Here is a 12,020-nt window from a genome sequence, read left to right as displayed (position 1 = left end):
AGATTAAAATTCAGCTCATTTAAAAAATAATTATATTTCTCACTCTTTAATCAGAATTCATTATGTTACATCCTTTCTTTAATCCATTGTTTTCTCTACCCTACAAGTGAAATAATTAATGTCTTCCAAAACAAGAGTGTGTTCCTGTTTTGTTGTAACAGGAATTATAGCCACAGCTTCATCCCTCCTTCAATAAGCGTGACTTTTCTCCATACTACTGGAAGCTGTTGTGTTTTTTAATAATGAATTATGTTTTCACTCAGACCTGGCATAAAACCTTGGGGGATTTTGTGGAATGTAAACTAATTGACTATTTTCATCATCAAGTCTAAAAGCAAAATAACAAAGTTAATAGCATCTATAGGGAATCTTGTAATGCTGATGTAAAATGAAGTCTAAGACCTATATAGTAAATTTTCAATTTTTGTCAAAATGTGTTAAAATTCTTAAAACTTCTGAGGATGGAGGGCTTCTTAATTATCTTTTTAAAATGTGTGAGAAGGGGATAGCTCTTATATCTGCTTGTGACAATGTTAGCATAACCTTACAAGAAATATGTCTTCTGTAGGAGTCCACCCTATTTTATCCTTACAGTCTCCATATATACATACATACATACATATAAAAGCAACACTACATTGATAGCTATCTACTAACAGCCTGGCTAGTAAACAAGGCCTAACTAAATTTTCAGGAAGTAACCAAATGTAAATAAGTAGATAAAATCTTTCAAGAAAACAATCTGAAGCTCAGTTATCATATAATTTACACCAAAGAGATAATTCATTCTGAAGTTATATGTAAGAACAAATGGCAGAAAATCAGAACAGAAAATATTTTTGTTAGGAAATCTATTATTAAAATGAGTCCAAATTGATGGAAGATTAAGTTTGTTACAGATGATGCCAGAGAGCATTTCACAGATACTGACATCACTAACTGATTGATAAAACTACAGCATGATAAGATTTTTTTTTCCTAAGGAAGAAATAACACTTTGGGAAATCTTTAAAATTTAATTCTACCCTGAAAATAAAAAAATACTCACTTTTTATGTAATATATGTTTTATTGGCTTTGAAGCAGTATAGAAATATGAAATGATTGAAAGAGTTGATGAGATAACAAATCTATGATGAATGATGTGACATGAAATAATTTTTAGATAAACATGAATACTGAACTGAAAAAACCAACAATGAAATAGTGTTTGTTCTGTTCTTTGCAGAGCTAAGGAAAGTTATGATATACATATGATTAGGTGTGCCAGCAAAGGAGAAGTAGACCATAGAGCAGAAATGACACTCAAAGCAGCATCTACAGAATACTTTAGAATGCGCTGAAAACTGTCAGCTCAGTGGCTAAAGAACCCTGTGACCGGCAAGAGAAAACATTCCCTGGCCTGTTGAGTGAGGACAGGGATATACGGGAACTTAATCCTATGCCTTTAAAAGGCGTAGTGGGATGGGTTTTGGGTTGTTTGCTGTTTACGAAGATCATCTGAAAAACTTCATATAACATATTTTAAATGTTTTAAATAAATTTTCTTCATATAATGTATTTTGATCATATTTCCCCAATATCTCAAAATCTCCCAATCTCAAATTTTATGTTCTTTCTTTTTCTTTCTTACCAATAAGAAAAAATGCACAAAGCAAAATGAGACAAAAAGTTTACAGAAATAACACTGAGTTAGTTTTGGTCTATACAATTACTCCTGTGCATGGGGCATGCCTGAGGTGTACTTAAAATACATAGTAGGACTCCATTGGAGAAAACTAAAGAAAGATAGAAAAGTCTATCTTAGTAAGTGGATGTGAGTTGCAGATGATTTCTTGGTTTGGGAAGGAACCCGAGTCTACTCTCCACTCTTACTGTTTGGTCCCCATCTGGCTTCAGCCTGTAAAGGGACTGTCTGTTCTACCACAACCTCTGTCAGTCCTGATGCGTCTAGAAGACATTGTTTTCTCTTCCTCCTAGATCCGTGAACCATGATGGGAGGGCACTGATGAATGAACAGGTTGATGAACTTTCCACTTTTTAAAGTAGTTAAAAATATTGGATTTACTGTAGCATTTCACAGTCAATTTCTTGTTAATATATTTTATTAATTCTTTGATTTTTATACATGAGAGATTATGTAAGCAATAGTATCTTATGACTTTCGTTCAGCATTTGTTTGGAAGATGGTGACAATGTGGGCTTTAAGCAATAAGACTATGCCACATGAGTGGCTTCAATTAGTTTCGGTAGTCCTGGAAGACAGGCCACAACTACTGTGGAAATGATACTAGTGAGAAGACACAAAAATTTTGGAGCAACAGGGAAGAGGAAAAGAATTTGTGGCTTTCCAAATTCAAATTCTTGGTGAGGGCACATATGCTGATCAACAGGATCAAGCTCTTTATAATGAATATATCTTGTCCCTATTCCATAAAACACCCTTAAATGATTGGGAAAATATTCAAGAACTAGGAAAAAGATTGAATCATATACTAGCATTAAACAAGTCAAAAGAGAATTCTTTAGTGACTTTTTACAAAGATTAACTAAGGTTATACAAATATCAATCACAGACCCAGAAGCTAGATAAGTATTTATTGAATCTCTTGCTTTTGAAAATGCCATCTTAAAATATGAAAAGATACTTGGATCTTTAAAGGTTAAATGAGCACCAATGGATGAATGGATCTCACTTCCAAAGGATGTTGAGACATTTTATAATAATATTGAGGCTTGGATAGGAGAAGCAATTTCCTAAAGTATAAGGAGACATGAAAATGTCAGTACTTGCTTCTTGATTTTATATATTGTCTGTGCCCATAAACCAAAGAATTTAAGAAACAATGGCTTAAGTTTGTAAATGGTTTTCTGGGTGGGTTTGTAGAGAGGAAGCAAAAGAGGGCTGATGTAATGATAACATCAAAAATAAAGGAATTAGTTAAAGGATAAAAAAAAAGAAAATGTCAAATGTATTAAATGTGGCATAATAGAACATTTTTTTTGAAAGTAAATTTTATTAAATTATAAAAGTTTCCATTTCTGCCCCTCTTTCCAACACCCTCCCACTCCCCCCACTCCCTCTCCTCCTCCCTCTTCGTCCCTTATGGCAGTCAGGGTTTCCTGCCCTGTGGGAAGTTCAAGTTCCTCCCCCCTCCCTCCAGGTCCAGGAAGGTGAGTATCCAAACAGACTGGATCCCCAAAATCCAGTATATGCAGAGGAAACAAGTCCCAGTATCATAGTCAATGGCTTTCCAGAAAGACTTCGGGCCAGCCACATTCAGAGAATCCGGCCAAATTCCGAGAATCTGGTTAGATCACGTCCTCGTTCAGTCCCAGTCCAACTGGCCTTGGTAAACTCTCATTAGATTCGTCCCCTTGTATCAGTGGGTGATAGCATCCCTCGCAGTCCTGATTTCCTTCTTCATGTTCTTCCTCCTTCTGCTCCTCATTTGGACCTTGGGGGGCTCAGTCCGGTGCTCCAATGTGGGTCTCCGTCTGTATCGCCGTCCTTCGCCAGATGAAGAATCTATGGTGATAAGCAAAATATTCATCAGTATGGTTATGGGCCACGGCCGGTTCAGGCACCCTCTCCTCTGTCCAGAGAACAATCTGGGGGATCTCTCCTTGGACCTGGGATCCCATATATATTCAAGTCTCCTGTAAACCCTAAAATGACTCCCTTAGTTGAAATATATTCATCCCTGATCCCATATTCATTCTTCCTCCCTCCCCCCCCCATCCCAGGCCACCGAGCTTTTCCCATTCCTCCCCTACTCCCTTCTCTCTAACCCTCTCCCCTTCCATCAACCCTCCCCCACCCATGCACCCGAGGTTACCTGGGACTCTTGTCTATAATAGAACATCTTATAAGGAATTGTCAACAAGGAATTCCTAGAAATAATGTCATCTCTGGGAATGGCAAAATAGAAGATATCAGTTTTCTGGATTATGTAGAAGATATGGTAAAAGCCAAATTTAAGCCAATGAATGTAGTTCAACAAAAGACTAGCAAGGTAACCCTATACCATTTGGAAACTCCTTGGAGAGCCTCTCATAGGACCCCAAGTTAAACATGGTTTAGTTCATTCTCAGTCACTGTCGAGAATATGTCTCACCAGGAAGATTTAAAAAATCCATTGCCTGAATGGAGGTTGAATCACAAATTCTAGTGGGAAATAGGAAAAGTATGTTTTGGCAGACTTCTATAAATGATAAAAGAACAAAGCTAAAAATGTGTATTTAGCATTATAACTGAGGATTACTGGACATAAGTGATGTTCAATTCTTAGGAATTGGAAGCCTATTTCAAGTGAAACAAAGTATGTTATGGATTGAATGCATAGGATTAGAACAATATGGAGAAAGGCAGAGGCCATATCACTGAGGCTTTTAACACAGTGAATTTATTGAGTTGTGACCTACTGTAGCAATAAATATCCAGAGTAACATTCCTCCTATCCTAGAAACATATTATAAAATACTATAAACAAAGGTCACCAGCCATTCAGGCTGTACCAGAACATAGGCAACTAGAGGTACGGATGACCCTACCTTTAATATGGTAAACTGAGAAACCAATATAGGTTAAACAATGGCCTTTAACAGATGAGAAATAGCTGGCACAGTAGCAACTAGATGCTCAATCTATAGAAGTATCAACCAGTCCTTGGATTTCTTCTTGATTTGTTGTTAAAAAGAAATCTGAAAAATGGAGAATGGTGACAGATCTAAGAGCTGTCAACAAGGTAAGTCAACTTATGGGCCCTCTACAATCAGAAATTCCTTTGCCTTCCCTGTTTCCTAAATTATGGCTTCTTATAGTTATTGATTTAAAAGATTTTTTCACTGTATCTTTACAAGAAAAGAACAGAGAAAATTTGCCTTCACAGTGCCTTCTTATAATAATTCTCAACCAACTAGGAGATATCAATGGACCATCCACCTACAGGGAATGCTCAATAGCCCCCACCCTGTGCCAATATTTGGTGAGTCAGTCACAGAAAATCCATAAACAATTTCCCAGATCTATAATTTACCTTTACATTGATGACATTTTGCTATCTGATTCACACATAAAAACTTTAGAAACAATCTTTGAAGAAGTAAAGAAAGTTTTTCCTAAGTGTGGATTACAGATTTCTCCTGAAAAAAATACAAGGAGTAGATTTTGCCAATTACCTAGGTTATAAAATAGGTTTATAGAAAATTAGACCACAAAAGGCGCAAATTAGGAGAGACCTGGTGGAGTCTTACTGACTTTCAAAGATTGTTAGGAGACATTTCCAGTCTATGACCCACTATTGGGATAAGACCTGGTCTAATAACTCATTTAAACTAAACCTTAGATAGTGACTAAGGCTTAAATAGTCCCTGGGAATTGACAGCTGATGCCAAAAAGGAATTGATTGTTGTTGAAGAAAAACTACAGGAGGCACATATGGATAGGGTGAATCCAAATCTTAACTGCATTCCAGTCATATTGCCGTCCAGAATTTTCCCCACAGGAATTTCAATGCAAAGGGAAGATATTCTCTTGAATATATCTTTTCACCACACAAACCAAGTAAAAAATTAAAAACTTATATGGAAAAGATCTCTGAATTAATCATAAATGGAAAATTGAGACTTTGTCAACTAACAGGAATAGACCCAGCAGAGAAAATAGTGCCTTTTGCTATTGATGAAATTAAAAAGTTATGGGAAGACTATAAACTATGGCAAAGAACTTGTGCTAATTTTGGGGAGAAATTAATAGCATTTATCTCAAAAGCAATTGCATTAACTTCATAAAGCAAGTTACTTGGATTCTTCCCTACATTGTACATTACACACAAATAACCAGAACCAATATATTCTAAACTAATGCAAAGAAATCAGAAAAGGCTGATTCAGTAATCACACATTTATTAGAAGTTAAGAACATCATGGGTATACCTGCACAAATAAAGACAGATAATGGTCCAGCATATGACTCTAAGAAAATGAAACAATTTTTTAGTCTTTTGCTTATTATAGTATAAAATATATTACAGGTATATCATTGGAATCACTCCTCTGGTGGGTTGACACTGAGCATTAGTTGTCACTTGCTATAACTCTCATGACCCTTGATACTAGTATTATTTGCTAGTTAAGATCAGAGGTCCATCAAATGAGAAAATCAAGAAAGTTTCTTTAGGAAACCAACCAGCCAGCACAATCACAGCAAGATCTTCTAACTTTCCCTAGTGTCAGTGTTATCCTCTGTTAATAACCAGTAGAATTAATCTGTTGCCATGGTAATAAACAGGATATGTACAACTGTAGCTGTTCCCATTAGCTTTCTTTTTGTTTGTTTTTTGTTTCTGGCTATTTATTTTGTTTTCAAATTATTATCTTTGGGTACTTATGGCTGATTTAAAATAAAGTTATAAAGTTCTGTAACTGCAAATGATTGAATAAATAAATAATAAATAAGTGAAGTATGTGAAATGTCCATATGGAAAGATCATAAGCAATTAAATAGGTAAGCTAAGAAAAACAGAAAGTTCATGTAGGATGTCCTGCTGCTGTAAATATGCTTTCTTTCCATTGTTCAATAAAGAAACTGCTTTGCTTTGGCCTTTGACAGGGCAGAATATATCTAGGTGGGAAATCCAAGCTGAGAGACAGGGAGAAAGAAGGCAGGGTTGGGAGATTCAAGCCATCACCATGAAAGAAATATGTGATGTAACAAATCACAAGCCTTGTGGTAAAACATAGAACAAGAAAAAAGGGTTAAATAAGAGCTAGTTAAAAATAAGCCTGAGCTAACAGGCCAAATGCTGACTGAGTTTTTCTGTCCTGCCTGGTCCTGCATCCGTTACATCCCAAAGAATTACAGAGAGGTCTACATTAGTTATAAACCAATTTTTCCATTTGCTCAGGCTTCTTATCTACTAATTCTTATAAATTACAATAGCCCATAATTCTAGACTGAGTTAGCCATGTGGTTCAGTACCTTATTTGGCAAGGCAGTCACATCTCGCTTCCTCTGTGTCTGGGTCATGAAAATAGACTGCAGAATCCTCTTCCCAGAATTCTCCTGTTCTCATTATCCCACCTCTACTTCCTGCATGGTTGCCCTGCCTATACTTTCTGCCTGGCTACCAACCAATCAGCATTTTATTAAACAAGTATGAGAAATAAATGTTTATAGGGTAAAAACTCTTATCCCCCAGCAGCTAAACAGTTTGCATTTAATTTTAAGCCTCAGAGTGGTTATTCGGGACTGGCAGTGGGAGAGAAACCTCCAATTATAGAAAGTTAAAATTAATTTAAACACTATTGTTAACCAAAAGAAACAATAAAAGACTATAGTCTATATACTGCCTGGTTCCATTTGTATAAAATTTTGGAAAATGCAAATGAATACAGAGAAAATTCTCAAGGCTGTCGTTACCTACATTTTGCTGAAAGATCTTACACAATTCTGCTATTAGAATTTACCTTCTCCAAATCTCTGAAGCTTGACAATGCTAATTATAAAGGCTGTCCAGCCAAAGACAATCTCCACCTCTGCCTTTTGATGCACACGGACAGATATGAGGAATCAACAAACGTTGCTGTCCACACAAAGTTATTCCTCAACTCTGTTTCCTGGGTAATGGTCAAGAAAAATACAGGAGGGCAGTTGTCTAAGTTAGTGTTCCCAATGTCATGATAAAACTCCATGACCAAAAGTAACTTGCTTGTGGAGGAAAGGGTTTTTGTCAACTTAGAGATCTCAGAGCACACTCCATCACTGAGAGAAATCAGGGCAGGAACTCAAACAGGAACCTGGAGACAGGAACTGAAGCAGAGGCCATAGAGAAATGCTTTTTCTAGCTTACAATCCATAGTCTGCACACCCTGCTTTATATATAACTCAAGAACACTTGCCTAGGGGTAGCACTGCCAACATCAGTCACTACTTAAGAAAATGCACCATAGGTTTTCCCATAGACCAGTCTAGGGGGTGTTCTCAACTGATATTCTCTGTTCCCAAATGATTCTAGCTTATGGCAAGTTAACATAAAAGTAGCCACACTGGGTTTGAACAACAAACTTTGAAAATTTAATATATTATCATTATATTTTCAGGGAACTATGCATTCTTTTTTGTGTAAATCCAGAGCAGTCTGGTTCATTCATTCATTCATTCATTCATTCATTCATCAGTCATTATCGATTCAGACAGAAATGAGGACCCATGGGATCTGTTATTACTTGAGCTCATCTCCTGATGAATATGTTGGAGACTGTTCCATAATGCACCAATGTTGGAATATCAGGTCTGCTGAGAGAATATAAAATCACAAGGGTGGGGTCCTCAGTAGGGTATGACATCACAAGGGTGGGCCCCAAGAAAGAATCAACGTCTTACAGAGATATCTCAAATATCACAGGAGATACCTAGGTGTCCTTCCAGTCACTTGAATCCCTTCCTTTTTTTGCTATCTGTCATGAGTCAAAGGAACATGAGTCTCATGAATATGAGCAATGATCATGAATCTTCTAGACTCCAGAAACATGAGCCAAAGAAAGTCAGTTTCTTTTATAAATCACCACAATATAAGTAATCTGTAATAACATCAGATAATACAATTTAAAGTGTACTTAAACGAAGCCAAGTTTAGTCAAGTATCATGAAAAGAGCTTTTTCCCTTTTTTTGTTTCATTTTTCTCAAAGGTTAAAGCACTCATTAGGATAATCTATACTGAACTCTCCAAACACACGATTTAAAGCAATTTTGGCCGTAAAATATTGCTTTTTAAAGTTATAAAGTGTCTGAGGAAAATATTTGAATAACATGAGAAGTGGTGTTTCCTTAGGAAATGCTCCTGTGAATTTTAAATTATCATGAGGATTTTCATCGCCTCTTGAGATTTTTATTCAGGCTACAAGATCAAGAAAACTCCTAAAGATCAAGAGCCAGTCATCTTATGTGACAGTGTGGATTATAAGTATGAAATAACTGAATACATACACAACTGTATAAACTACCATAAAGAGAATTAGCACACCAGGAACTGCAAAAGTTACTTTAAAAATTTTTTTTTTACAAGAGTGTCTTTATAAGTGAAAAAAACATCACAACATATTAGATTGTAATTTAGAACCAGGATCAGTCAGAGAGGAGAGACTTGCTTGTGCTAGATAAGCACCAGAGTGGAACAGTTAAATGTGGAGAGTCCAATCACCTTTGAAATACATCTATGCTCATATATCCATTAGGGATATTTGGGTTTCAGATAAACGTCTATATTAAAAAACTACTTTTCTGGAACACTGCAAGCTAAAACAAATGAAAATAATTAATATTGAAAAAAGCTAAATATATCAAGATCTGTTGCAATTCATTGTGGTCTGTTCTTTTATAATCATTAAAAATTACATTTTAATTCAACATTTTAAATTTTAAGTCAGAGAAAAATGATGAAGGAAAACCATGGAATAGTTTGTTAACTTAAACCTGAGAATCATTTTTTTTGTATTAACTCAAAGTCCATGATTGCCAATATATCTGAATAAAATTTCATTCATAGACTTAACTTCTAATGTGAACTTTACTTTTTTAATGTTATGGTAGATAGTTCATGTGTGCAGTATTTAGTGTTGAATAGGAAGTAATTTTATTTTTTTTCAAAGTTTATTAAATTATAAAAGTTTCCATTTCCGCCCCTCCTCGCACCATCCTCCCACTCCCCCCACTCCTCCTCCCTCTCCATCCCTAAGAGCAATCAGGGCTTCCAGCCCTGTGGGAAGTTCAAGTTCCTCCCCCCACCTCCTCCAGGTCTAGGAAGGTGAGTATCCAAACAGACTGGATCCCAAAATTCCAGTATATGCAGAGGAAACAAGTCCCAGTGTCATTGTCAATGGCTTTTCAGAAAAGTTCCGGGCCAGCCACATTCAGAGAATCTGGTTGGATCACGTGCTCATTCAATCCCAGTCCAACTGGCCTTGGTGAACTCTCATTAGTTCAGTCCCCTTGTATCAGTGGGTGATCGCAACCCTCGCGGTCCTGAGTTCCTTTTTCATGTTCTTCCTCCGTCTGCTCCTCATTTGGTCCATGGGGGGCTCAGTCCGGTGCTCCAATGTGGGTCTCCATCTGTATCGCCATCCATCACTGGATGAAGGTTCCCTCTGGTCTTGTCTTCTTTGTTCAGGTTCTCTTTCCTTCTGCTTCTCGTTTGGACCTAGGGAGTTAAGTCCAGTGTTCCAATGTGGGTCTCTGTCTATCTCCATCCATCGACAGATGAAAGATCTATGGTAATAAGCAAAATATTCATCAGTATGGTTATAGGCCAAGGCCGGTTCAGGCACCCTCTCCTCTGTCCAGAGAACAATCTGGGGATCTCTCCTTGGACCTGGGATCCCATTTATAATCAAGTCTCTTGAAAACCCTAAACTGACTCCCTTAGTTGAGATATATTCTTCCCTGATCCCATATCCATCCTTCCTCCCCCCCATCTCAGTCCCCCGAGTTTTCCCCATTCCTCCTCTACTCCCTTCTCTCTAAACCTCTCCCCTTCCAACAACTCTCCCACCCACCCACCCCCCATGCACCCGAGGTTACCTGTGACTCTTGTCTATTTCCAATCTCCAGGAGGATAAGTACATGATTTTCTTCAGGTTCACCTTCTTATTTAGCTTCTCTAGGATCTCAAATAATAGGCTCAAAGACTTTTAATTATGGCTAGAATCCACTTATGAGTGAATATATACCATATTCCTCTTTTTGGGTCTGGCTTCACTCACTAAGTAAAGCGTGTTCTATGTCCATCCAGTTGCATGCAAAATTCAAGATGTCATTGTTTTTTACCGCTGAGTAAAACTCTAGTGTATTTATGTTCCACACCTTCTTTAACCATTCTATTGAGGGGCACCTAGGTTGTTTCCAGGTTCTGGCTATTACAAATAGTGCTGCTATGAACATAGTTGAACAAATGCTTTTGTGGTATGATAGGGCATCTCTTGGGTATATTCCCAAGAGTGGAATTCCTGGGTCTTGAGGGAGGTTGACTCCCAGTTTCCTGAGAAACCGCCACACTGATTTCCACAGGGCTGCACAAGTTTGCATTCCCACCAACAATGGATGAGAGTACCCCTCTCTCCACATCCTCTCCAGCATAGGCTATCATTGGTGTTTTTGACTTTAGCTAATCTGACCAGAGTAAAATGGTATCTCATAGTTGTTTTGATTTGCATTTCCCTGATCGCTAAGGATGTTGAGCATGACCTTAAGTGTCTTTTGGCCATTCGGAGTTCTTCTGTTGAGAATTCTCTGTTCAGATTAGCACCCCCATTTTTTAATTGGGCTAATTAGAGTTTTATTGTCTAGTTTCTTGAGTTCTTTGTATATTTTGGAGATCAGGCCTTTATCTGATGAGGGGTTGGTGAAGATCTTCTTCCAGTCAGAAGGTAGCCTTTTTGTCTTACTGATGGTGTCCTTTGCTTTACAGAAGCTTCTCAGTTTCAGGAGGTCCCATTTATTCATTGATTCTCTTATTGTCTGTGCTACTGGGGTTCTACCTAGGAAGTGGTCTCCTGTGTCTATGTCTTGTAGACTACTTCCTACTTTCTCTTCTATCTGGTTCAAAGTGGTCAGATTAATGCTGAGGTCTTTAAACCATTTGGACTTGAGTTTTGTGCATGGTGATAGATATGGATCTACTTTCATTCTTCTACAGGTTGACATCCAGTTAAGCCAGCACCATTTGTTAAAGATGCTTTCCTTCTTCCATTGCTTACCTTTAGCCCCCTTGTCAAAAATCAAGTGTTCATAGGTTTGTGGGTTAATATCTGGGTCTTCTATTCTATTCCATATGTTGACTTCTCTGTTCTTATGCCAGTACCAAACTGTTTTCAATACTGTAGCTGTGTAATAGAGTTTGAAGTCAGGGATGGTTATACCTCCAGACGTTCCTTTATTATATAAGATTGTTTTGGCTGTCCTGGATTTTTTGTTTTTCCATAAAAAAATTAATTATTATTCTCTCAAGGTCTGTGAAAAAGTT

This window comes from Myodes glareolus, chromosome 26 (genome assembly GCF_982192425.1).
Source record: "Myodes glareolus chromosome 26, mMyoGla1.1, whole genome shotgun sequence".
Taxonomy (NCBI): domain Eukaryota; kingdom Metazoa; phylum Chordata; class Mammalia; order Rodentia; family Cricetidae; genus Myodes; species Myodes glareolus.
Note: the sequence above shows the minus strand (reverse complement) of the source record.